The sequence below is a fragment of the Hemicordylus capensis genome, chromosome 1, assembly GCF_027244095.1.
Source record: "Hemicordylus capensis ecotype Gifberg chromosome 1, rHemCap1.1.pri, whole genome shotgun sequence".
Classification (NCBI taxonomy): Eukaryota; Metazoa; Chordata; class Lepidosauria; order Squamata; family Cordylidae; genus Hemicordylus; species Hemicordylus capensis.
Genome location: NC_069657.1, coordinates 270,759,605 through 270,786,830, shown reverse-complemented (window position 1 = coordinate 270,786,830; position 27,226 = coordinate 270,759,605). Strand labels below are relative to the sequence as shown.

The window sequence follows — 27,226 nt, the reverse complement described above, 5'->3', positions numbered from 1 at the left end:
AACTGGGTGACCCTCTTTTGACAGAGCCCTATTTGAGGGTTTGCCGAGGTTCCATAAGGTAGTGCTAACCCCGCCTTCAGACCTCAAGCCCTGTTTTTGCTGGTTGTGAGAATAGCTTCATCCTCTTGTTTCTCACTCTTTGCAGGAGAGGTGGGACTTTATTTCAATATCCTGGTGTTACCAGAAGTAAACCACCCAGAGACATAAGTTTTAGGCGGTATAAAAATATGTCTGTTAAATAAATATATATATATATATATATATATATACTCACACACAACACATGTAACTCCTTATACCATTGATAACACCATTTTCAGACATAAGAAGCACATGCCTGAAGTCATTCTTAAGTTTGACACTGAGGCGGGTCTCACGATCAAAGAGACTCGCCTGGGGAGGGTGAAAGGGGAGAGCGGGCTTAGCTCGCTTTCCTTGCAGACGACCAGCCAGTCTGCTCTGGGTGGCTGCAGTGGCTGCCCACACAACTGCCAGCTCAGTTATGGAGCTGGCCAGGGCTGGGGAGTTTGGGGGCCGTGAGGCCCCCAGAAGCTCCAGTATGCCCTGCACGAGCGTGCAGGGAATGCTGGAGAGACCCCCGAGCCAGGAGGCTGCTTTTAAGCCTCCCAGCCGGGGGTGTTCTCATGAGTAGCTGCGGCACGGAGCCGCACTGCCGCAACTCATGAGCAAAAAACACAGGTTTATGGAGCACTCGCTCTGCAAACCCGATTTAAGGGGAGGGTTACTTGAGCAGGTTACCCGCTCAGGAACCACCGGGCTTGCAGCCGAGCCCGGTGGTTCACACGGTTGTAGAAAATCCTTATTGAACTTTCAAAACACATGAAATTAGAAATGAATGTTATGGTTCCTCCTAGGAAGCACAACAATGTTGGTGTGGGCCCTGGGACAAGAAGTGAAGATAGGCCCCTGTCCCTAGCTCCCCACTTCCTCCTCTCCCCACACTCTTTACTGCAGAAGAATGGTAAGGACATCGTGAAAAAACAAAAAGATTCTTGGCACACCCCTATTAAAATAATAGCACACTCCCCATGCACACAGAAACATACTCCAGTAGTTGTACATGTGCACATATACCTACTGCACAGTCACTTCCTATGACCAGACATAAACAATACTTCTATCTTTCTTATATCCCATTCTGAAGCTGTTCTCAGCTAGGGATGCCCAACCTGGCTAAGGCTGTGCGTGAGAACTGCCAGGATTGGGCCTGATCCTGGCGGGGCAGCATCATCTAGCCCCACTTTGAAACCCAGCTCTTAGCCAGGGTTAAGGGTTTGAGTGAGCCTTTAACTAGGGCTCCAGTATCGTGTGTTTACTGGAGCTATGTTCAGCCCCAACAGACACAGAGATGGGCACTCATCTCCTGGGAGAATTCCCCAAAGCATCATGCATGTTGCATGGTGCATTGTGGGATGTCCAGAGGCTAGGACAACAGGTCCCAGCCTCCAGAGCTCCATGATGTGCCATGCAGCATAGAAAATCTGGGAGTGTGATCTGTGCTCCCAGCAAGGTCAAGCGCTCCTCTGTGGGGAATGTGAGTTCAACCAGCCTTCCCCACATCTGCACCATCTGGTGTAGTGGTTAGAGTGCTGAACTAGGACTGAGTTAAAATCCCCATTCAGCCATGATACTAGCTAGGTCACTCAGGGCCAGTCACTTCTCTCTCAGCCCAGCCTACTTCACAGGGGTGTTGTGAGGAGAAACTTAAGTATGTAGTACACTGCTCTGGGCTCCTTGGAGGGAGAGCGGGATATAAATGTAAAAATAAATAAATAAAATGAATAAATTCTGCCTGCATCCCACCCATCCAGTTGTGTGAACGGCCTCTCTCTCTCTCTCCCCCCCACCACTCCCTCTCCACATGTTATGATGTATGGGTAAACCTCAGTACAGAACCCCCAAATGCATGGTACAGATAGGAAAATTATATGGAAATTGTGCTGTATCTGTGTTCAACATAAAAAGGCTATTCTTATGAGCAGCCTAACCCAGGCTAGAGCAGCCCAGCCTGGGTTAGGCTGCTTGTGTGCAGTGCCAGGATCAAGGCCGATCCTGAAGCTGCTGCCTCACCTAACCCTACTTTGTATCCTAGCCTTTAGCCAGGGTTAAGGGCATGAGTGTACCCTTAACCCCAGCACCAGGGTCATGTGAATGCTCAGGCTGCACACAGCCCAAGCATACACAAAGTCGGGCGCCTAGAGTGCCCAATTCCCAGGGTAATCCCCCAATGCACCACACTCATTGCACAGTACACTGAGGGATTCCCAGAGGCCAGGAAAATGGGTTTTAGCCTCCAGCAATCCGCACTGCATGGAGCAGCGTGGATCATGTGGGTGTGTGGTGGTACACCAAAGATGTGACAGAAGAAGGTCTGTGGGGAAGGTAGGTGAAACCCCACCTCCCTCACGCTGCCCTCCCCACCCCAGCAGTGATCATGTACATAGCCTTAATGTATTAATATTTGTACCTATGTACACTGTAAGCTCAGTATATGAGTGTTGAACAAAACACGTGGACAGGGCCCACCTTCTTTTTCCCTCCCCTCCCCCCCCACATGTCCAGATTTTCCTCAGGATATCAAATTCCAGATTTTGGTCCAGGATTTAGGGCTAAACTGAACTCAGTTGCTAAATAATGTTATTGGAGTGGAGAGCAGAGAAAAGGAGTAGTATGGTTTTACTCTGTAATAAGGGCAGGACTCAAAAAGGGTCCATGAGCTCTTTTAATTTAAAGGGGCTATTCTTACGATCACAAAAATCAGGCTAGGAAAATCCTAGCTTGATTTTTGTGATTGTAAGAACCACCGGGCTCGCAGCCAAGCCCGGTGGTTCTGGAGCGGCTAACCCGCTCCGGTAGCCCGCCCCTTAGCCCAGGTTTGTGGAGCGAGCGCTCCGCAAACCCGGGCTATCTGCTCTTGAGTAGCTGCGGCACGGCTCCGCACCACGGCTCCTCGCAAGTAGACCCCCGGCTGGGAGGCTTAAAAGCAGCCTTCCGGCTCGGGGGTCTCCCCAGTATGCCCTGCGCACTCATGCAGGGCATACTGGGGCTTTCGGGAGCCGGCCATCGTGTTGGCTCCCAATCCAGCCGTCCAGGGCTCCCTGCCCGCTCGTGAGCAGGGAGCCCGCTCTCCCCGCTCAGCACCCTAAACCGGGTCTCACAGATCGTGAGACCCGTTCCAAGCTATTTTAAGTAGGAGATCTGTTGCTCAGCCAGTGGGTCACTCCTTCAAAACCCAGGGTCATTTGTCCCACCTTGTTCAATTCTAGCTATGCCCCTGGTTCCTCCCAAGGTGAAACATCTGAAAATTATCAAATGAATATATGAAGTTACATTGATCAGGAGGGTTCTGCACATGTTTAGATATTACTCCCTGCAATGTAAAGAATGGAAACAGACTCCAGCTGCAATACAGAAGTTTGCTTCTTGGAGCAATGTTTTCAGCCTGCTTAATATTTCATGCATATTCAATCATTTTATGAGACACTTGTAAGTCATTTGACATTTAATAGATCATACTTTAATTATTAACTTTTGATGCTTATTTGCAATGCTTAAATACCATGCTAATTGTTATGGAGGAATGAACAAGAAGTATTTCAGCTGTAGAAGAAGATATCTAGGAATGCAACTTTCAACGCATATCCATAAGTCAATGTCCATCCACTGTATTAAAATTAGAGACAACACTTATATAGCTAAATGAAATTAATTTCCAGATATAAAGTTAGTCTCTCTCCCCAAAGGAACAGAGATGGTAATGATGTTAATTTTCACCCTACCACTTCTCTGGGTGCTACAGATAAAGACAGGGCTAAAAAAAACCTGGTGTAAGGCACATTGCAATAAATTTGAAAGTAGCGCTATTTAAATATGGAATGCAGAATATTGCAGATCTAATAGTAAACCACATTTTTTATGGACAAGGCTCCATTGAACTCTTATTTTCCAACCATATCAGTAGGGTAATATGAAAAACTGAAAATGCGCAACAAGTACAGCTTTGAAGATGACATAGCTCAATAGTAGAGCACATGCTTTGAATGAAGAATATCCGATGTTATGTTCTCAGCATCTTCAGTAAAAAAGATATTAGGTAACAGGACTGGAGAAGACCTTTGTCCCCTGAGATCCTGAAAAGCTGCTGCCAGCTGGAATAATGACTCTCAGAATGGGAGAGTTGGAAGGGATCTTGGAAGACTTCATTCAGCATCTTGCTCAGTGCAGGAAATGGCTACAGGGTCCCTGACAGATGGCTGTCCATCATCTGACTGAAAAAAATCAAGAGGAGGAGAGTCCCACCACCGCACAGGACAGACAGTTCCACTGTCAAACAACTCTACAGTTAGGGAATTCTTCCCAATGTATCGCCTTAATCTCCTTCCTTGTAATTTCAGCCTGTCTCCAGTCTTCAGGAGCAACAAAGAACAAATCCACACCTTCTACAGTACACACTCCAAAATCTGAAGAGGGCTATCATAGCTCCCCTTAACCTTTGCTTCACCTGGCTAGACATACTTAGCTCCTTCAACCATTTCTCATAGGACTTGGTGTCAAGATCACTCACCTTCTTTGTTGCCCTCCTCTGAACCCCTTCCAGAGTATCAGTGACCATACAGCACAGGGCTCAGAATAGGGTATACATCCAATATAGCTTTAAGTAAGTCAGTAAAATGTGCTGTCAAGTCAGTTATGATTTCTGGTGCTCACAGAGCCCTGTGGTTTTCTTTTGGTAGAATACAAGAGGGGTTTACCATTGCCTCCTCCTGCGCAGTATGAGATGATGCCTTTCAGCATCTTCCTATATCGCTGCTGCCCGATATAGTACCAGCGGGGATTTGGACCAGCAACCTTCTACTTGTTAGTCAAGCATTTCCCCGCTGCACCATTAGGTGGAAGGCAGAAAAGGAGCTGCACTCTCCCACTGAGGGCTGCTCTGAGCTCAGCCAAAGGCTTGTCTAGCATGAGGCTTTCCCAGATGGCAGGCTTAATCGCGGGATTATGCGACTAACCATTAGTCTCATGGAAGCCACACACTGAAGCAGAAATAATAACAGTTCCGAGGGCATTTGCATAGGGCTGCTTGGATGCACTGTCACCTCCGTTCCTTTCAATACTTCCCTTGGACCATTCACACTGCTTGCTCCTGGGTCTTTCTCTGGCCAATGGTTTTCTAGAATAGGCAGGATGCCATACCTCCTTTTCTTTTCTTTTTTGTACTGCACATGCATGGTGTGAGCTTCTAAAAATGTTCACTTCAATGAATTTTATATATATATATATATATATATATATATATATATATATATATATATAAAATTTCAAGCTTGTTTTTACAGGGTCTTCTGCAAGATCACCCAGCTGGCATCCTCCCTCCATCCCACCCCACCCTGCCCACCATCCTGACCAGAAAGCAGCTGCAGCAGAGGCAGGAAGAGCAAGCCAAGCCAGCCAGGCAGGTGGAGAAGCATGGAGGCTCCCCCACTCCCAGTGGTCTTATGGAAGACCATTGAATCAGCAAATAATATGGTCTTGGGGGTGTTCTGCTAGATCATCCGGCAATTATTTACAATGCAAAGAAAACAGCTCTATCACTATGGCCCCTCCATACATCTCAGAAGAAAGGGGAATTGTGCTCACGTAGACCGCAGCATCTTCCGTTGATTCTAATGTTAACAGAAGCAGCTTCCATTGATGGAGTGCTATACAGCTTTGTGCCTGGTTGCACACACATCAGTTGTCTGCACACTCTACTCCTTGTTTTTTGAGGATGAGAATCACACAAGAAATTCAGAAAAGGAGCTCAACTTCTGTATATTATTTATGGGCACAAAACTCATGGATTGATTCTTAGGGGATTCGTAGCTGTGAATGAAATATTAAATTCTTTTTTTTAAAAAAAATAGTGTTTGCTCTAGTGAGGCCTTCTGAGTATTTCCATATTACAGAAAATAATTTTGCTTCCTAAACATATTAACATGGAAGTAAGTCCCATTGATTCTGAGTCAGTTTGCCTAGGATTGTAGCCTTAAACATATTACTTGTATTGCTTCATCGATCCATCAGTTTGAAGTTAAGCAAGAAGTTAATTTTCTGAATTCCAGGATCTTCAATAAGAAAATCAAACAAGTGAAATGAACCAAACAGGAATGAAATAAAACACATGAGGCAAAACACTCTGGGTGGGAGGGGGGAAATGCTAACAAAATGATATACTCTGAAGTTCTATTCAATATAGTTCTATTCAAGAAAGAAATCTTGGGTCATAATAAAAGGCTTGCTGAATATGAGATTAGTGTTCTGAGTAAACCAATGTTAGTCACCCCTGCTAACTAAGCAAAGAGGCATCTTTCAAAGTGGTGATTCTCTTATATTTAGCAGGGGGAGAGCAACTGGCCCTATCCAACCCCAGCACAGCATCCCTCCAATGGCTGTTGCTGATATCTGCCTTATGTTTCTTTTTAGATTGTGAACCCTTTGGGGACAGGGGACCATTTTCTTGATGTATTATTTATTTTTCTATGTAAACCACTTTGAGAACTTTGGTTGATGAGAGGTATATAAATATTATAGTAGTAGTAAGAGTAACTTTAAATATGTTAGGAATTATATAGTAATAAAATGTTATAAAAAGCATATGAAACTGTCTTATACTAAGACTGTTGACCTATCTAGTCCAGTATCATCAGCTTTTTTGGGCAGCATCTAAAGTTTCAGGACAGAGGCCTTGTCCAAATCTTGCCTTCTTAGACCCTTTAATTAGAGATTTGGGGACTTAATCTAGGATCGTAGGTGTGTACTTTACCCCTGAGCCAGGGGCATAGAGAGCTTGTCCATGGCCGGTGGACAAAGTCATCCTGTTGCTCCCCCTCCCCCTATGTGTCACCATCATGTGCATGCTTCACCCCAAGCCAAGTAAGAAATAAGAGGGAGAAAGGGGAGGGGTGTTTGGTTTGTGGTGTCTTCTCCCCCCCACCCCACTGCACCTCATTAAAGAGGAAGAAGGTGGGTTGCAGCACAGGGCTTGAGTTCTCTCCTGCAAGATCACTGAGCAAAAAGGTTGGCCATGGTGGGGTAGGAGCCCGGGGGGGGGGGGAGCTGGGTAGAATGTCCCTGTGAGGGCTACATTGGCGGCAGTGGTTGTGTCAGCTGCACTGCTGTTCCTGTTACCACAGCTCCAGCCTCTCTCGCTCTCTGGACATAGACGAGTTGTTGTCCCATGGTACAGAGAGAGGGGCAGAGCTCCATCAAGTTGAAATACCCTTTGAAGCAGCCCAAAGCCTCCCTTGCTGGCATTAACCTAAATTATCCAACCAGGAACCCGGAGCAAAAAAGTGTGCGCGCGAGAGAGAAACACATTTGGAGCGAGGTCACGAGGCGACAGAAAAAGAGATACATGCAGATACCTCCTCCTCCTCTCTTCTGAAATGGTTAGATTACATGTTTCACATTTTATCTTATCAGAGGCTGCACTAATTTTGCAATTCCCTCTTCTCCCCCACCCCACCCCACCCCACCCCAGCATTCACTTGTCAACACAAGTTGATAAAGAAACCAGGAAAGTTTTCTGATTCAGGAAAAGAATCAGATAATGGTACAAAATAAAAGGAGCAGGGAGAGGGGCTTCCTACTTCCCACATCTACTCCATTATCAGCATTAGTCCTGCCCCTTGTATCTGATGTCAGATGCAGGGGCGGGGCCAATACCTGGGAGAGGGTCAATTTGGGACCTCTCCCATCCCTCCCCAGATATCATTTCACTGAAAAATGGGCTGGCTGGGCTTCTCTCCCCGCCGCAGTACAAGGGTCGCATACAGCCCTCTGGGACTTTGTTTGCTGGCTTGCAGATAAGAATATCTTGAAGCAACAGCAGGAGCCATGAAGAACTCTTGGCCTATCCTCCTGACAAGCAGCAGCGTAATCCAGTGGGCCACTTGAATCCAGATATCCTGTCTCTGGGACAGAATCTATTTTCTCCCTGATTCCATCCCTCTGCCCCCTCACTTTAATCAATTTTAATAATTAATTTTAATGTAATAATGTGCTGAAAATTGACCTCAACCTCCACACAGCAAGTCATGGTTGGTTCTGGCCCACCAGGGCATTTGAGTTGTGCACCCCTGTTCTAGGGCACAGCAAGGATGGAGGGGGCCCTGGGGCAAGTTTTGAAGATGGACCCTCACCTGCCTTAGCTGCCCACTGCTGTCTCCCACCTCCCCCTCACTGCCACCTGTCTTCACTTTGAAGCCCGTTGCTTCCCTGAAAATATGTTCCTAAGGACCGTGCATGAACAGTGGGCTTCAGAAGGAAAGGAAGATTGGCAAAAATTGCCCCTATCCCCTCATGCAGTGGCACTGCATTAATCTGGATGTCAGTCACCAGTACGGTGCTGGTCTGGATGTCAGCCACCTTTTATTTACTTTGGAGTCTCTTCACATGGTGTAGTGGCTAGAGGAGACCCGAGTTCAAATGCCCATTCAGCCATGACACTCACTGGGTGATTCTGGGCCAGTCGCTTATCTCTTAGCCTAGCCTACCTCACAGGGTTCTTGTGAGGATAAACATACAGTGAGGGAAATAAGTATTTGATCCCCTGCTGATTTTGTCCGTTTGTCCTCTGACACAGAAATGACCAGGCTATAATTGGAATGGTAGGTTTATTGTAGCTGTGAGAGACAGAATAACAACAAACAAACCCTCAAAAGCCCAGTGCCCAAAAGTCAGCGATGGATTTGCATTGTAGTGAGGGAAATAAGTATTCAGTCCCTTCACAAAAGATGTCTTAGTACTTGGTGGCAAAACCCTTGTTGGCAATCACAGAGGTCAGACGTTTCTTGTAGTTGGCCACCAGGTTTGCACACAACCCAGGGGGGATGTTGTCCCACTCCTCTTTGCAGATCCTCTCCAAGTCAGAAAGCTTTCGAGACTGATGTTTGGCAACCCGAACCTTCAGCTCCCTCCACAGATTTTCTATGGGATTAAGGTCTGGAGACTGGCTGGGCCACTCCAGGACCTTCATGTGCTTCTTCTTGAGCCACTCCTTTGTTGCCTTGGCTGTGTGTTTTGGGTCATTGTCATGCTGGAATACCCATCCACGACCCATTCTCAATGCCCTGGCTGAGGGAAGGAGGTGCTCACCCAAGATCTGACAGTACATGGTCCCGTCCATCATCCCTTCGATGCGGTGAAGGTGTCCTGTCCCCTTAGCAGAAAAACACCCCCAAAGCATAATGTGTCTACCTCCATGTTTGACGGTGGGGATGGTGTTCTTGGGCTCATAGGCAGCATTCCTCCTCCTCCACACACGGCAAGTTGAGTTGATGCCAAAGTGCTCGATTTTGGTCTCATCTGACCACAACACTTTCGCCCAGTTCTCTTCTGGATCATTCAGATGTGTATTGGCAAACTGCAGACGGGCCTGTACATGTGCTGCCTTGAGCAGGGGGACCTTGCGGGCACTGCAAGATTTCAGTCCTTCACGGCATAGTGTGTTACCAATTGTTTTCTTGGTGACTATGGTTCCAGCTGCCCTGAGATCATTGACAAGTTCCCCCCGTGTAGTTCTGGGCTGCTTTGTCACTGTTCTCATGATCATTGCAACTCCACGAGGTGAGATCTTGCATGGAGCCCCAGACCGAGGGAGATTGACAGTTATTTTGTGTTTCTTCCATTTGCGAGTTATCGTGCCAACTGTAGTCACCTTCTCACCAAGCTGCTTGGCGATAGTCTTGTAGCCCAGTCCAGCCTTGTGCAGGTCTACAACCTTGTCCCTGACATCCTTTGACACTCTTTGGTCTTGGGCATGGTGGTGAGTTTGGAAGCTGAGTGATTGCTTGCTTCTATGGACAGGTGTCTTTTATACAGGTACTGTAACAAGCTGGGATTAGGAGCACTCCCTTACAGAGGGTGTTCCTCATCTCAGCTCGTTACCTGCATATAGTGAAAAGACACCTGGGAGCCTGAAATCTTGCTGGTTGATAGGGGATCGAATACTTATTTCCCTCACTACAATGCAAATCCATCGCTGATTTTTGGGCACTGGGCTTTTGAGGGTTTGTTTGTTGTTATTCTGTCTCTCACAGCTACAATAAACCTACCATTCCAATTATAGCCTGGTCATTTCTGTGTCAGAGGGCAAACGGACAAAATCAGCAGGGGATCAAATACTTATTTCCCTCACTGTAACTAGGTACACTGCTCTGTATAGACTGCTCCTTGGAAGGAAGAGCAGGATATAAATGTAAAACCAAACAAAAACAAACAAACTCCTATTCGGGAAAGAAAGCAATGATAAAAGGTTAGCTACAGGTGAAACTCGGAAAATTAGAATATCGTGCAAAAGTCCATTAATTTCAGTAATGCAAATTAAAAGGTGAAACTGATATATGAGACAGACGCATTACATGCAAAGCGAGATAAGTCAAGCCTTAATTTGTTATAATTGTGATGATCATGGCGTACAGCTCATGAAAACCCCAAATCCACAATCCCAGAAAATTAGAATATTACATGGAACCAAGAAGACAAGGATTGTAGAATAGAACAATATCGGACCTCTGAAAAGTATACAGTGTACTGTGCTTGATTGGCCAGCAAACTCGCCTGACCTGACCCCATAGAGAATCTATGGGGCATTGCCAAGAGAAGGATGAGAGACATGAGACCAAACAATGCAGAATTGCTGAAGGCCGCTAATGAAGCATCCTGGTCTTCCATAATACCTCATCAGTGCCACAGGCTGATAGCATCCATGCCACGCCGCATTGAGGCAGTAATTGCTGCAAAAGGGGCCCAAACCAAGTACTGAATACATATGCATGCTTATACTTTTCAGAGGTCCGATATTGTTCTATTCTTCAATCCTTGTCTTCTTGGTTCCATGTAATATTCTAATTTTCTGGGATTGTGGATTTGGGGTTTTCATGAGCTGTACGCCATGATCATCACAATTATAACAAATTAAGGCTTGACTTATCTCGCTTTGCATGTAATGCGTCTGTCTCATAGATCAGTTTCACCTTTTAATTTGCATTACTGAAATTAATGGACTTTTGCACGATATTCTAATTTTCCGAGTTTCACCTGTATGTGTTTGCTATAATTATAGCACCCAATCTACCCAACTTCTGTAAAAGTGAAGTGCATTGCATTGTTTCATCCTTACATTGCAAAGAAAGAATGGGATAGATACAACAAAGTTAGGCCTACAGTGACTACTAGGGATGACAGTAAAAAGTGCAACCTCCATTTTCTTTTTGGTGACAGTTGTCTACTTTTGAATATTGCATGCAAGGGACTCACAGCAGGAGATGGATCTCACTGTCCATGCCCGCTTGTGAACTTTTCCAAGATGTTTGCCCGGCCACTGTCTGCCGTCGACAGGATGCTGAGCTAAATGGGCCATTGATCTGACCCAGCATGGCAATTTTGATGCTCTTAAAATAGAAACATCTTACAGCTTCAGAATACATTTTACAAACAACTTATATTGTATTTGTGTGTGGGGAGAGAGATATGTCCATAAGACCTGTCATGCCATCCAACATTTTCTGCATGCCAAATAAAAATAAAAGATTGTTTTGCAATAAAAGCCAACCTTATGTATTTTGCAGATAGTAGTCAGTGCTCCTCCAGAAGAGACGCATGCACTTGAAAGATTAGGCTTGTTTGCTACGCATGATGTATCCATATCTTTGCACGGTTCCCAGTGTTGTTAATTTCTGTTTCAAATGGAGAAATATAATGAAAAAATGCTTGTTTGCGGGAAATGTCATAAGGAAATACTTGTGTGTATTACAGTCCTTCAGCATCTATGATTTATGTGATGGAAGTCAGAAGCATGCTGTGAGGAGCCAAGCCCAGAGATCGAAACAAATATGAAACCTAGAGTACTACAAAGGACTTTGCCATCCTAGTTGCTTGGGGAAATGTTTTTATTAGACTGCCAAGGAGGTGAAGACAGAATAGTTTTGCCTCATGTCGAAGCTTTGATTCGCTCCAAGTTCCTTAGCGATATTTCCTTGATCTGACAAATGTGGCTGCAAATACAATGATAATCTGATCATTTACACAGCTGAAGTGACTTAACATACGTCCAGACATGTTTTGAATTCTTAAGGCCCTGAATCAGGAAAATGCCAGGAGATAGTTAAGCAGATGTATCACACAAACCACAAGACACAAGCACACACTTAATGTTAAACAATTATTTCTTTGAAGCCAAAATTGAATCCCCTTTTCCCAGATACCTGTGTGTAATTTAGGAGGGTGCAGTTATTGTGTGCAGTTATTGCTATCGAGCAAGAGGAGGATCCACTTCATTCTGTTTAGCATTTGTCTGAGTTGACTATATTGGTGATGAACCAGTCCTGAGGGAGCAGTGATCCATTTTGACATTTAGAGTTACTCATGTCTGCTTTCTTCTCTCAGTTTTGATCTCCTCAACCAGCTGCATCTAGGAGAGAGAGAGAGAGAGAGTAGGGCCAAAATGAACAACAAACTTTCCAGTCACATTCATAAACATTCTCATTACAGTATATCCAAGAATATGATATGCTTCATGGTGAAGCCCTCCCTTCGCAGAGTGACAAGAGGAGGGATGTGCAGTAACATAAAACACAGTGAACCACAGGGACATATTTTCATGAAGCTCAGTGAGGGTTGTGCAGCCCTCAGGGATATATTTGCATGGTGCAGGAGCACTTTCAGAGGGAAGTGAAAGGAAGTGAAATTTGTCTCACACGTGCAAGTGCTTGTGCTTCAGAAACAGGAACACATCCATTGCATGCATGCTTTTTTTGCCTGCATAGATGCAGCATTAGAACTGACCTTATAATAGTTGATAACATGATATTTTGCTTGCAGCAGTGAAACTGGGCCAATAAAAAAACAAAACCAAAGCAAGTTGGGGGAGGGAGAGAAAAATGACATAGTACCAACAAATCAAAGGCAAAAAAGGGGAAAGTTTTGTTTTTGTTTTTTGTTTTTAATCCACTCAGTTTAACTCCCTGGTATCGAGAACCAGAAATTCTGCAGTGATGTAAGGGGATCTTTCTTCATAGCCCCAGGGGTTTAATTGAAATTTTTTTTGGAAACTAAAAGCCTAATTATTGTGAAATCATCCATAAAACAATCTTATGATATCAGTGGTGACATTCATGTCAAGATGTGAAAACAAATGAATGACAAGTTTAAAAATTATTAATCCCTAAAATGAAAACAAGGAACTTAAAATAAACTTGTTAATTACTTCTGAACAGCTTCAGAAACAGACAAAACATGCTCTTTGATTTTCAACACCAAAAATGGTGAAAACAAGCAAATGTAATTATATTTTAGGAAGTTTTTCAAAATTAGCTGACTTACTTAGATACTAAAACGTAAGTCCTGTTTTAATAATTTGTCTCCCAGTATGAACTCTCAACATACTTTGATATACGGATATTAAAAACAGTCACATTCTTTGCATAAAATAAAGTTCTAATAAATTAAAGGGTGGCTGAAAAAGCTAATATTGCAGCTTGTAATGAAAGCAGAGGTGCCAATTTAAACCTGCCATATGTTATTTTCACTGAAAATGAAAAATGTACTGTGTGAATAGATATGGATGCTGGCAATAAACCTGTCTGAACTTAGGGTCTTTAATATTGCTCTGATACATTTTTTTCCATTAAGAATAAGGGACTTTGACCTGGAAATTATGAAGGGGATTAAGATATGCATCAGTAGAGAGATTTATGTCTAATGTTGACAAATTATTCATTAAAGTTTTATGTAACTTGCCCACTGGGATTATTAAATAAGATTATTGTGGCAGTTCCTATCAATGTATTCATCTTTCCTTGGTGAAAGTCACAATGAGGTTTTGGACCGTTCATCTAAGATGCTGGTATAATTACGAGAAAAAAGATATATTCTTCTTCACTTGGTCAACTTCACAGGGTTTAATCTCCTTATTATCTTGCTTGGTCCTCATGTAGACAATAACTTATTTCAATAAGCTGAAGCCACATTGGATGAGCTGATTTGTACAGTTGGAATGTGGCTTCAATAATGTTTATCTATCAAGAACACTGATTTAAATTGCCTTGCCAGTTTTAGTTGAAGACTGTAATCCTAAGCACCCTTACTTGCTTCCACATCCTCAGAATGAAGACATGGGTCATAGTTATTCGGTCGAACTGTGGACCACAACTGTACTAGCTTATATGTCCCAACTGCAGCATAACTAGTTAAAGCATGTTTCTCTTGCCTTATTGCAACTGCCACCAAGGTGAGAACTAGGAAACCATGTTCCTTCTGTTGTATTCTCACCTGGCTCCATGAATCAGATCAGTAATGTCACTGGCTTTTGCTCTTCATTGTCCATGCACCTTAATGGTGTGCAAAGGAGACTCTGACAGTTTCAGCATCTCTACACTGATGAGCACTTCAGAGATGAAGGAGTGATTCCCTACTCCAGATCCCTCAAATTAATAAAACACAAGAAGTTGGTTTGAGTAAGCCTCCATTCAGGGGCATAGCAAGGTTGGAGTGGGCCCAGAGACAAAATTTTAAAATGCCCCCCCCTCACTGAAGTAAATTTTTTATCTATCTCTATCTCTGTCTCTGTCACCTATGTGCCACACTAGAACATCATCTTAAATTATTTTGTAAAAGGTTTGGTAAATTGTGGACGATGTAAGTCATTTAATGGTACTAGAGAAAGACATGCTGTTCTGGTAGCTCCAGGTCTTAACACTCACATCAATTTCGGAGGATGAATACAACTGAAGGAAGCCCGGGTGGGTGCGCGGCTGGGGGAGTCAGTCATGTGACTTGCCTCTCGGGGGGGCCCCAAGGCAGTTGGCCCCCAAACAACTGTCTCCCCTTGCCCTATTAGAGTTATGCCCCTGCCTCCATTCATGGCACCGGTGCCTTGGGATGCTCAGAATTATAATATTTGCCTCTCCTTCCCTCCTGCCACCTTAAGCCTCCTATCTGTGACCCCTTGGATGGAGAAGGATGCAAGGTTGAGGAAATCAATGACTGAACTTGAATAAGATGACTAGATGAAAAGTCTAATTGAAAAAAAGGTTCACTCCATGTGGTCAGAATAGGAATGACCCTAATACTTGTCTAAATTGCATTGCCAGTTTTAGTTCAAGACCCTTTAGTTTAGGGTCCTAAACACCCTTACCTGTACTTGCTTCCACACACCCAAAATGAATACATGGGTCACAGTTATTGGGCTGAGCTATGGACCAAAATTTTACTAGCTCATATGTCCGCAATCTGCAATAGAACTAATTAAAGCAAGTCCACTTTGTGGGGTGGCAGGTTATTATTATTTTATTATTAATTTGATTTCTATACCGCCCTTCCAAAAATGGCTCAGGGCGGTTTACACAGAGAATAAATAAATAAGATGGCTCCCTGTCCTCAAAGGGCTCACATTCTAAAACAAAACATAAGATAGACACCAGTAACAGTCACTGGAGGTACTGTGCTGGGGGTGGATAGGGCCAGTTACTCTCCTCCTGCTAAATAAAGAGAATCACCACGTTAAAAGGTGCCTCTTTGCCAAGTTAGCAGGGATAATAGCAGGTTGCTGTCGAACTCTAAGCTGCAGCTTGAGGAAGGCATGGTTGTCTTAAATGGGCACAGTCTGAGCCCATTCTCATGACTGGAGAATGGGCTTGGAAGGGGTGAGGGGAGGAAGCCGTGAAAAGCTTACCTCCCCCGCAGATGATCCCATCCATGTTGCTGGGCAGCCAGATCAGCCGCCCAGATGATTGCTGGCTTCTGCTGGGAGCAGGGAGGGAGCAGGGAGGTTTGGGGGCCAGGAGGCCCCTGGAGGTTCCATCATGCACCGTGTGAGTGCACGGTGCATTATGGAGAGCCTCTTGGCACTGGCCAGGAGTCAACTTGTGTGTGCAGGTGCCACATGAAGCCATGCAGCACCAACACACAAGTATTTAGCCCACTTTTTTGGCACCCTTGTACCCAAAACCTGGGCTAAGCGGCGGGCTCCCTAAGTGGGCTTGCTGCTGCACTGCCACCAGGAGCTGCATGGCCTCTGGCAGTACATACATCCCCCAAAACTGGGCTGGGCTTCCTTTGCCCGGGTTTCAGTGCTCATGTGAATAGCTGCTTTGTCTTTGTTTGTGCTGCATGAGGCTTGTGCAGATAGCCATGCTGACCCCCATGCCCCATCCTTCAAAGGAGAAGGGACACAATGCTTCTGCACCCACACCTTGGTGCTGGAGCACTGTTGAACTAACACACAACATAGTACAAGTTAGTACTTGCAGCCCATCCTTCCTCTAAAAAGCTCATGACTGAGCAAGGAATCTGAGTCTCCCATGTCCAAATCCCACACAGTCGACTACATCATTCTGGCTTTCTTTTTCGGAGACTGAGTTGCTTAAGCTGAGCTGCATTGGAAACGTTGTCCTTGTAAGTTTCCAAACTCAAAGAAAAAGCTGGCAAAATAAAAGATGAATTGATTAACAGGTCAGAGGTTGCCGTTCGAATTCCTGCTGATATGTTTCCCAGACTATGGGAAACACCTATATTGGGCAGAAGCAATATAGGAAGATGCCGAAACGCATCATCTCTTACTGCGTGGGAGATGGTAATGGTAAACCCCCCTGTATTCTACCAAAGACAACCACAGGGGGCTCTGTGGGCACCAGGAGTTAATATTGATTCGACGGCACACTTTACCTTTACTTTACCACCAATGGTACTGGTTATTGTTGGCTGCTCCTGTACCTGAGATAATTCCACCCAGTTTTCTGATAAAGATCACCCTAAGCACTGAGCCATTCATTTATTTGCCACTGATTTCCATAATAGCCTTGTGGCATCCCTTTGTCATAAGATCCAAGATCTGAATACTATCTGACTGCAGAATGGATGATGCTAGGTCCAGGGGTATCTTAGACTGTGTAGAAGTCTGAGATGAATGCTGCAGACTCACAAGGGACCTTGTCCCTGGTGGTGGCTAAAGCAGCCATAATTCAGCCAGGCTACAGATGTCACCAAGGAGGGATGAGGGAAGAAAGCATCCCTTCTAGATTTTTCCCAACTGTACATCCCATTTTTGTATCACTGGGGTTATTTGAGGAAAATTACTTTTCACATACTCAGGGTGCTTTTCTCTAACAACAACAACAACAACAGGGATGTGCACAAAACTGGTTTGCCTGGTTCGGTTCAAATTCGAATCAGGTTTGAACCAGGAGGGGGTGGTTCGGTTTTGGTTTTGCTCGAACCTCCCCCTGGTTCGGTTCAAATTCGAACCAGTGGAGGTGGTTGGCACCCTCGCTCTGGGCCACCCCAGCATCCCCCAAGTGCAGTTATGGGGCTGCTGAAACTTCCATTCTTCCCTATAGAGAAAAACCTTAAAGCCGCTTGTGGGGTGCTGGGGTGGCCCAGAGTTAGTGGTTGTCTAGTGCAAAGAGGGTGCCAACCACCCCATGGGTTGCTAACCCATGGGGTACTGGGTTTTGGTGTTTCGGAAGTGTTCTGAGTGTAGATTCTTTGGTAGCATATAAGATTTTCAATGACAAACCATGAATCCACTCTAATTGCTAACCTTAAAGACACATAAACTTCAAAAATCACTTAAAAAGCAGCCCTTTGCCCAATTCCTTTCAAATAATTCTGATAGCTTCATGGCCCCCCTTGGGCACTACCACCCACCACACTCTGCTCTAGGCCACCCCTTTGCCCCTGACATGAAGCTATACATTTGCTGACACCTCCATGCTTCTTTATGGAGAAAAACCTTAAAGTCGCGTAAACTTCAAAAATCACTTAAAAATCAGCCCTTTGCCCAATTCCTTTCAAATAATTCTGATAGCTTCCTTGCCCACCCTAGGAACTACCACCCACCACACTTCACTCTACGACACCCCTTTCCCCCCGATGTGAAGCTATACATTTGCTGCAATCCTAATTATTCTCTATGAGGAATTCAAAAATACTTTAACAATTCACCAATAATCAGAGGAGTGTCCAATTGCCTTGGGGTTTTGTGGTGGTAGGCACCTCTGTCTTTCTACCACCCACCCCACTTTTGTGCCCCTAGGTGCTCCACAATAGGGGATATGGTCTGGTTCTGGTCCCATTATACTCTATGAGAAAAATAATTGAAAATATTTCAAATATTCATAAAAAATCATAGTACTATCCGATTGCTTCAGGGTTTGGGTGGTTGTTGGCACCCATGGGTGCTCCACAATAAGGTATAATGGCCTGGTTCGAGTACCATTATACCCTATGAGAAAAAAATAAAAATAATTTCCAAAACTTTATAAAATATCGTACGAGTGTCTGGTTGCTTTGGGGTTTGGGTTGCAGGTACCCCTGGGTGCCAGATACCATCCTACCAATTTTTGAATGTCTGAACCAGTTTGAACCAGTTTGAATCGAACCACCCCCTGGTTCGGTTCGAATTCGAACCTGCAGCTCGAACCTGATGGCTGGTTTGGCTCAAATTTGAACCTTCGAACCACCCTGGTTTGAATTTGAACCAGTTCAAATTTGAACCCATTCGCACATCCCTAAACAACAACAGTGTGGGACAAAACATGCCCCTTCCAAAATTCACTTTGTCCCCTCTGTGTGCAACCCGCCCCCCGCCATGATTTCTGCTAGTGCCAACACTGTTCCAAGTCTTGTTCCTATATCGACTCTTGATTCCAGCAGAGTGGATACATCCATACTTCCTATCTCCTGCTGCTGCAGAACCTTGACAGAAAACTGTGGGAATACTATTACCTGAGGAGAAGTGGAGGCCTGTGTGACAGTGACCTAGTTTCATCAAATTCTGTGGCTAGTTATCAAGCTTCTCCTAATGTTTGTGCACGGCTGAATCTTGCTATTATGATCAGTCCACATATTATTATGAATAAGAATATGGACAATAATGAAATCTAAAATTATCTCCAGTTATTATAAAAGATCAAAATCTCACCCCAAGTCTGTTTGGGTTGGGGCTTTGACCTGCCTTATAACTGGATAATGAAGGCCTCAAGCTTTTATTTCAGGTTTTTTGTTGAAATGTCATAAAATTCTCATATTAGATGCAGATAAAGCATTTAGCCAGTTTGAACTTAAATATATATTCTTAGTACAAGCAGCTATGGGCTTTGAATGAAAATGTACAAAAGTAGACTGGAGCACACTTGACCCAAAATGGCAAAAAAGATGAGCAGCGATAAAACAGATATCCTCAGTCTTCTATGCTGATTGAGGCCTAGTCTCTTCCCCCCACATTTATACTCAGAAGGTTTTTCATTGCAATCTCAATTCACACCACATACAACCACAGACTTCCATATTCTTTCAGAGGACAATAAAACTGACAAAGGAGGCCATTTGCTTTCTAAATGCAATGTGGACACAATAACATTCTTCCTGAGAAACCAAATGCAAGCTTCTGTTACCTTTTGATAGATATCCTTAAAAAGTGTACATTAGATTTCTTCATTTATCTGAATATGAACAGATCAAGTCTCCTAATTATAAAAACAAACAATTTAGATCTCAATGTCAACAGCACTTCTATTTTTAATATTCTGTCATCTGAATATTTCAGACGATATTTCAAATAAAATTATTTTTATCTTTGCTCCTCCTGCTGCCAGCTCCTTCCCTTTTGTCCACCATGTCAGATATCCTTCCATCCTTCCCCTGATATGATCTCTAGGCTAAGGGCCTAGTTTGGTTTGTCTTCAGTCTGAGGATCTACAACCTGCTTTCACTGCCTAAGTGGTTCCCCCATCCTCCGTCCATTTAGAGTAGAAAGTGTTACCTTGAACAATGTATTAATCTATTATCTTTGATCATGCTATATCATCTCTTCTGTCAGAGCTGGAAAAATATGCAGTGAGTGAGAAAAGCTACAATTCTATACACACTTACCTGAGAGAAAGTCTCACTGAACTCAAAGCCGTATCACTAGATGAGATATGGAAGCTCTGTGTTTGGAACTCTCGGTGGCTTCTCCCTACCTCAACCTTTTACTTACATAAACCCTTTACTTACCCTTTACACCATAGCCCAGATCCAAATCCCTCCCAGAACTATTAGCCACAGAGGTAAATCAATACAGTCACAGTAGCAGCTTCAGGCTGGTGATTTAAGTTGAGGGATCAGTGCAGGGGTCAAGGAATAGACCCTTCTCTTCCCCACGCTATGGTCCCAGTCCAAAGCAGATTCCCTGGAGCTAGTTGGGTCTCTAAGCAATTTGAATAAGCATGCATTGAGAAAAGTATACAACCTAACAGAAGCTTTGCCTCCTTTCTATCTGGTCACTCTAAATATTTGATCTTTCCTGCATCTTGATGTGTAGAAAAACACACTTTTTGGTCTTTGTCAGAAACCAAAAGTGTTATTTTAGGTAGGATGTAATTCTGCCAATCTGATTCAAAGCTCTGTAAGAGCATGCTTATTTTCCTCTACAAAGGTTCCCAGTGTCATTCTGGTGGTGCCCAGGGGTTAAGAAACCAATAGCAATAGTTCTTATTTTTGTTCTGGCTTACTTAGTGCTTTTGAATCTGTCCCATGCCGTGAAAATGACCTTTTGCCTTCTCTAACTTTCTGTAACTAATCAGCCAGTTGTTATGATATAATGGCTCTCCCTGCAAAGCAAGTGCTGGTGAATTCAGTAGAGGGAAGATGGAATCCTGAGACAAGTAATTCACAAAGCCTTGTTAGAGGACTAAGGCTTTCGTATTGCTGGCAAATTGAATGATATCCCAAGGGGTTCAATTTAACAACAGTGATCATCCGCTGGTTAGCACAACCTTTTTCTCTGGGACTTCTCTGGAAGCTTTCCCCCTCTTTTCTTCGGAAAAATCTCCTTAGCTTTGGAGTCTCCGAATTTAACAAGTTCTGCTCAGCATGCCTATGGAATTTACAATTGATGGATTTTCTTACCATGCCACACTATCTTCACCTTTGTTAAAGAACAAAAACAGAAAAAGAAGGAGAAGTAAAACAGAGGCTTAACAAGTTGTTTTGCTTGTATAGAACATAAGGTAAGAGACTTGCCAAATTAATGATGTGGTTCTCATGATTTTTCCTACAATCCAGCTGCTTTAGGCTGTAGCTCTACACATTCTTAAAAGAACTCAATACAACTTATTTTTTGTTTTGTTTTTTAAAGTCTAGCCATTGGTTCACTTTGCAGTTTCATGCTATCCCTCTGTCTAATAAAAATCCATCGAGGTCATTCACACTATCAAAAACTGTGTGTGTGTGCTCCCAATTTTTGGTCGTTTGGAAGCAAGGTTAGAGGAAAACCTGGGTTGAAGTGGTTGTGTGGAAGCCAAGTAGGAGAGAAAACTACCCAGGTTTTCTTCCTACTTTGCAAATGGCCTCGGTGTATGCACAGAGACCGGGTGAGTGCTGGAGCTGTGCAGCTACTTCGCAAGAAGCTGGGTGGAGCACCACCACTCAAGGCAGCTTGTAGGTGCGGCGGTACCACTGGTAAGCCCCTACTATTTAACTTTTAAAAGTGCCTCTCTCTGCCCCACCCTGCCCCCTGGCATTGTCCTCACTGACCGCCACTGAGCTGAAGGTATTTTTGACACCACTAGTAAACCGCACAAAGCAATTTACAAGAAACAATAAAAGAGGAAGCATCACTCAAAACAACAAAACTGTTGTCATGACCTGAGTTAGCCCTCTTCTACCCAGGTAGCATTGTGGTAGCGGGAGCTCTCCTGATCCCACCACTCCTCCCCTGGATAGCCCTAATCAGCGATGTAGACATAAAGTAAGGTAGGAGGACAAGCACACATTTCCTACCTAACTCTGTGGCTGTCTGGGTTGCCACACTGCCGGCAGTTGATCCTGAGCTGCCGGCAGTCTTCTTTATGATAGAGAGTGTGCGTGTGTGTGGGGAGGAGTGGCTGGGCAGTGCAGGGATTCCTAATGCACCACACTGCTCCGACAGCCTGAGCTTGCTCCCTACTTGCCACTGGGCTTGCTGCCGCACCACTTGTGTGGGTGCATGAGTAGCAGAATTCTGATGGGCATATTGCTATGGGGGGGAGAGCACCCCCTGTGTCTCCTGCCTACCCCAGCCTGCCCCCTCGTGGTCATGTGAACAACTTCATTATGTAACATAGGAGCAGAAAACAAAGCCAGATAAAGTCATCAGTTGGAATGAAAACCTATTCAAAAGCCAGGCAAATAAACAAGATTGTAATTCACCTGAACATATAGCAGCGTTGGGACCAAGGGAGTCTCCCTGGGGAAAGCATCCCAAAGACGATGTCCCACAACAGGAAAGATCTTTTCACAGTTCATCACCTGCCTCATCTTAGATCGTGGTAGGGGTCACAATCAGCCTCTGAAGAGGCTCTCAGCACTCAGGTTCAGCCTCCTTCTCCCATTGTGTGGGCGAAGGATCCTTGAGGTACTACAGTCTCAAGCCATTTCAGAACTTTTTGGGAGGAGGCAATGGTAAACTCTTCCTGTATTATATCAAAGAAAACCACAGGGCTCTGTAGGTGCCAGGAGTCGAAATTGACTTGACGGCACACTTTACCTTTACCTTTAAGGTCAAGACAACCAATTATATCGCCAGAAGATGGGAGTGTCTCCCAAGGCCTCTGTGATGACCCAGAGGCCTTTGAGGCAATTATGTTTCATTAGGAGAAGCCATAGGTCAGATAAGATCTAGCCATGCATAATTCCAGGGAAGGGGTGTGGGGGACCAGAGAGAAGCAGGCTGGGATTGGTTGTGGCCTGGAGGCTACCAGTTGGACATTCTGTTTTTGAATATTGTGATTGTCACAAATCAGTTATTTTTCTCCTTTCCTGTTGTTTATCCTAGAAACATTGTTAAGCTGTACATGTTTCCTTGGTGTGACCCACTGGCCAATTCAGAATTGGAAACTGAACCCCTGTCCTCTTCATGACAAAAGTTTTCTCTGTCCTAGTTTATGATGATTTCAGTGTGTTAAAGCTTAGGTCGTTTTACCACCAATAAAAGACAAAACTGAAACAAGACTAAAAGCAATCCCGCAAAGGGCACAGCAGGTGGGCCAGCAAGCCATCCACTCTCCTCACTGTTGTGGGACTTTGATAAACCCTCTAATCTTTTAAGCCGAAGGAACTATTCTTGCCAATTGCCAGCCTCTCATCTAGCTGCTTTTAACATCATTAAAGTAGTAAAGTTTGCAGTGTTATCAAGACGTATTATGCAGTTGCCTGTCTCGATATATATGCAGTGAAATATCACCTTGTAGCATTGTCCTGACCCCCTTTTTACCCCCTTCCAAAACCACGAGGAACCCCAGGGCATATGCAATTCAGTAGAGGCTCAGGCATGCAATGTGCACTTAGGATTGAAGGCAAGAGCTGCCTTATTTTACTAGCAAAATAAATCCAGGAGTACAAAAGTAATACACTCCCAGACGTGAGGATGAGAGACCTTCCTCCAGGCTATGGATTATATAGCGCATGTATTTGGGTTACATTAGCATTTCACATGACACAGCCTGGATTTCAGATACATCTTACAACAGTGTAATAGCACAAAATGGAGAGTCTCCAGAGAAATAAAACTTGTCCAGGATGGCAGTCTCTTTATGCTGTGTTGCAGGACTAGAAGTTTGAAGCTTCCTCATTTTCTTCACCTGCCTCCATTTGGCCAAGCAGCTTGGGGTTATACTGAGTGGAATCGTTTTGTTATAGGGGTGTGCACGGACTGCGGGCAAATGCTTGACTAACAAGCAGAAGGTTGCCAGTTCGAATCCCTGCTGGTGCTATATTGGGCAGTAGCAATATAGGAAGATGCTGAAAGGCCTCATCTCAAACTGCATGAGAGGAGGCAATGGTAAACCCCTCCTGTATTCTACCAAAGAAAACCACAGGGCTCTGTGGGTACCAGGAGTCAAAATTGACTTGACGGCAAATTTTACCTTTCCAGACTGTTTACTGTGGTTCGATCCAAATCTGAATTGATTCAAATTTTGACCAAACTGTGGGTCCCCAAACTGGTTCGGTCGAACTCATCAGATGGACTGGTTGGATTAATGAACCAGCTCAAACTGGTTCAAAATGGTTCACGATCAAACCACTTGAACCGGCCCAGTTCGTGGTAGACTGGTTTGTGATTGAACCAGCTCTGCACATCCCTACTTGGTTATGTTTACATGGTATATTGATTGCTGTAGTTCCCTTAAAAACATATGGCCCTTCTGGAACAGATCAATGGTAGATCTAGTTGAGCATATTTTTCTAACAGTGCTTAGTCAGGATGTCTATATGGATATCATGAAGGCAACATTTGTTCCCCTTGTTTTTCCCAGCTATGCTCCCAGCAATGCTCCCAATCTCTGAACACTGAGGTTCCATACAGCCATTGTGACTAACAGCTAATCAATCCTATACAAATTTTATTTTATATTTTTTTACATGTTTATCCTGCTCCAAGGAGTCCAGAGCAGTGTACATGGTTATGTTTATCCTCACAACAACCCTGTGAGGTAGGTTAGGCTGAGAGATAAGTGACTGGCTTAGAGCCAACCAGTGAATCTTGTGGCTGAACAGAGATTTGAACTTGGATCTCCTCATCCCTAGTCCAACACTCTAACCACTATGCCGTGCTGGCTCTCAAATTTGTCTCATACACCACCAAAGCTAGTGGCCATCACTATATCTTGTGGTATTCAACTCCATAAGTTATGTGTTACATGAAGAATACTTACTTTTATCTCTCTTGAACCTACTGCCAGTCACTTTCAATGGATCAACCCAAGTTTTGGCATTCTGAGAAAGGAAACATTATTTCTCTCTGTCTGGTCTCTCCATGAGCCGGCTCTCACAATCAGTGAGACCCGATTTGTGAGAGTGAGAGAGCAAAGTGGGCTAGGCTAGGCCCACTCTCCCCGCATACGAGCAGGGCGGGAACCCTGGGCAGCTGGATTGGCTGCCCACATGATTGCTGGCTCTGTGACGGAGCCGGCGGGGGCTGGGGAGTTCGGGGGCCATGCGGCCCATGGAAGCACCAGTATGCCCTGCACAAGTGCGCAGGGCATACTGGGGAGACCCTTGAACCGGGAGGCTGCTTTTCAGCCTCCTGCCGGGGGGTCTAGTTGTGAGTAGCTGCAGCGTAGAGCCACACCGCAGCTACTCACAATTAAAAAAATGGTTTTGCAGAGTGCTTGCTCCGCAAACCCGGTTTAAGGGGAGGGGTACTTAGGCGGGTTAACCTGCGAGCCTGGCGGCTCACACGGTCAGCCGAAATCAGGCTAGGCTCCCTGAGAGCCTGGCGGCCCACACAGTCAGCCGAAATCGGGCTAGGCTCCCCTAGCCCGATTTCAGCTGATCATCAGAATAGCCTCCATGTCTAGTATAGTTCTATGATGTGCTAATGATGAGCAAACGTAGCATACTGGTTAACTTGTACAAGGCAACTATGAAAAAAGAGTTGACCTTTGGTAAAGACTGTTGTGATATGAGGGAGATGCTATACAAAGCCACCCCAAAAGAAGCATGGATGATATGAATGTAAAATGCTTTTTCCATGCGAAAAATCAAGTTGCTACAATGGTTGCTAAAATGTGCTACAGTGAGGCTATTCACACGTGCAAACTGGGCTAAGGGAGCCAGCCCAGTTTTGCATGTGCATTTGAGCCACTGGGATTGGGCCGATCCTGGCAGCTATACAGAGGCAAAATCTCCTATTTAGATCAGAATGAGGTTAAGGGAGCGAGTGCTCTCTTAACCTCATTTTTGTGTTCGTATGTCAGCAGCAGTGACTGCTTGCAGCCGCAGCTGGCACACTCAGGGAGGGGGGATTCCCATAATGCACTGCACACTCATGTGAATTGAATGAGAAGATTGTACCTGCAATTATTTATTTAATTGTTTCAGAAATGGTCCTGCCTTCTGTCTCCTAACAAGACACATCCAATACAGCTAACAGACATCATTAAAACACCCCATGAAAACCATACAAATAATTGAAACAACACAAGTCCAAAAGCAGAGAGAGAGAAATAGAGAAAACACAAGCCGTTCAACGGAAACACAGGACTGCAGACCAACTAAATCAATTTAAATGCTGGGAAAACAAAAACACGTCATACCATCTGCAGAACACTGGTGGCGTGAAAGTCAAACAAATCTCTTGGGGCAGGAGGTTTCACAGGCTGGATGCCATGGCAAGGGCAAAAAAAGCTCTCTTGCATATCACCACCAGCCATCACTAGTGGTGACGAGAAACACAAGAGGTTATCTCACTTGGCTATCTCAGGGGGCAGGAGGCCTCATATGGGGAGAGGTGATCCTTTATGTCCTAAGCCATTTAGGGCCTTATGTAACAATCAGCATTGTGAATTATCCATGGAAACAGACTGGCAGCCAAGGAAGATGGAATTACAAAGGTGTGATGTTCTCAGCAAAAATTGTCCTCAGCTAGGGTGACTAATGCTAGGGAAATAATCTTCAGGCAAAGACAAATAAACTGCCTTTGGGTAAAGGCAAAAAGAGATATAGAAATGTATAAAAATATAAAGCAAGGGAGAACTGACTGTTCCAGGCTGGCCCTGTCAGAAAGAGAAAAAGGAGTAAACATAAGGTTAAAACAAGGTAAAAGAATAAACATAGAGGTGGTTTCCACAATCAGTGGGACCTGCCTGGGGAGGGTTAGCAGGGACAGCGGGTTTAGCCTGCTCTCCCTGCAGACAACCACACAGAAGCTATTCACACATGGGTGCAAAATCAGACTAAGGAAGCCCAGCCCAGTTATGCATGCATGCATGCATGTACTGCCAGGATCGGGCCCAATCCTGGCAACACCACAGCGGCAAACCCGCCTATGGAACCTCCCTCTAAAATGATGTGAGGAGAACAAGCACTCTCCTAACCCCATTTTTCCGCTCGCTTGCCAGCTGTGGCTGCTTGCAGTGACGGCTGATTGACGCCGGTGCTCCTGGTCAGCTCCAGGGAGATCATCATTATGAAAGCTCAGGGGCGGTGGGGTGAAGTGTCTGGAACCCCGACCCTTGAAGCAATCAGCGGCAGCCGATAATTGTCTGGGTGGGCAATCCACCCGCCCAGAGGGAAGGACCTGCTCGTCTGTAGGGAGGTAAGCTTTTTGAGGCTTCCCCCCCACTAACCCTCCGTAGCTCTCAAATTGTACTGCCCCCATTCTGTAAATGGGGTGAGAATATTACATGCTGAGGTCATTAACACA

At 44.7% G+C, this 27,226-nt stretch overlaps 1 long non-coding RNA gene across 1 annotated transcript in view; it reads right to left on the bottom strand.

Annotated features, from left to right (window-relative positions):
- Positions 1-3,815: 3,815 nt before the first annotated feature.
- The window catches only part of LOC128339734 (uncharacterized), a 47,660-nt gene continuing 24,249 nt past the window's right edge, over positions 3,816-27,226 (bottom strand). The window contains exons 2-4 of the long non-coding RNA XR_008313189.1: positions 12,267-12,472; positions 11,615-11,738; positions 3,816-4,289 (exon numbers count right to left, since the gene is read on the bottom strand). This is a non-coding gene — a long non-coding RNA (uncharacterized LOC128339734). The remainder of the gene's footprint in view (positions 4,290-11,614; positions 11,739-12,266; positions 12,473-27,226) is intronic.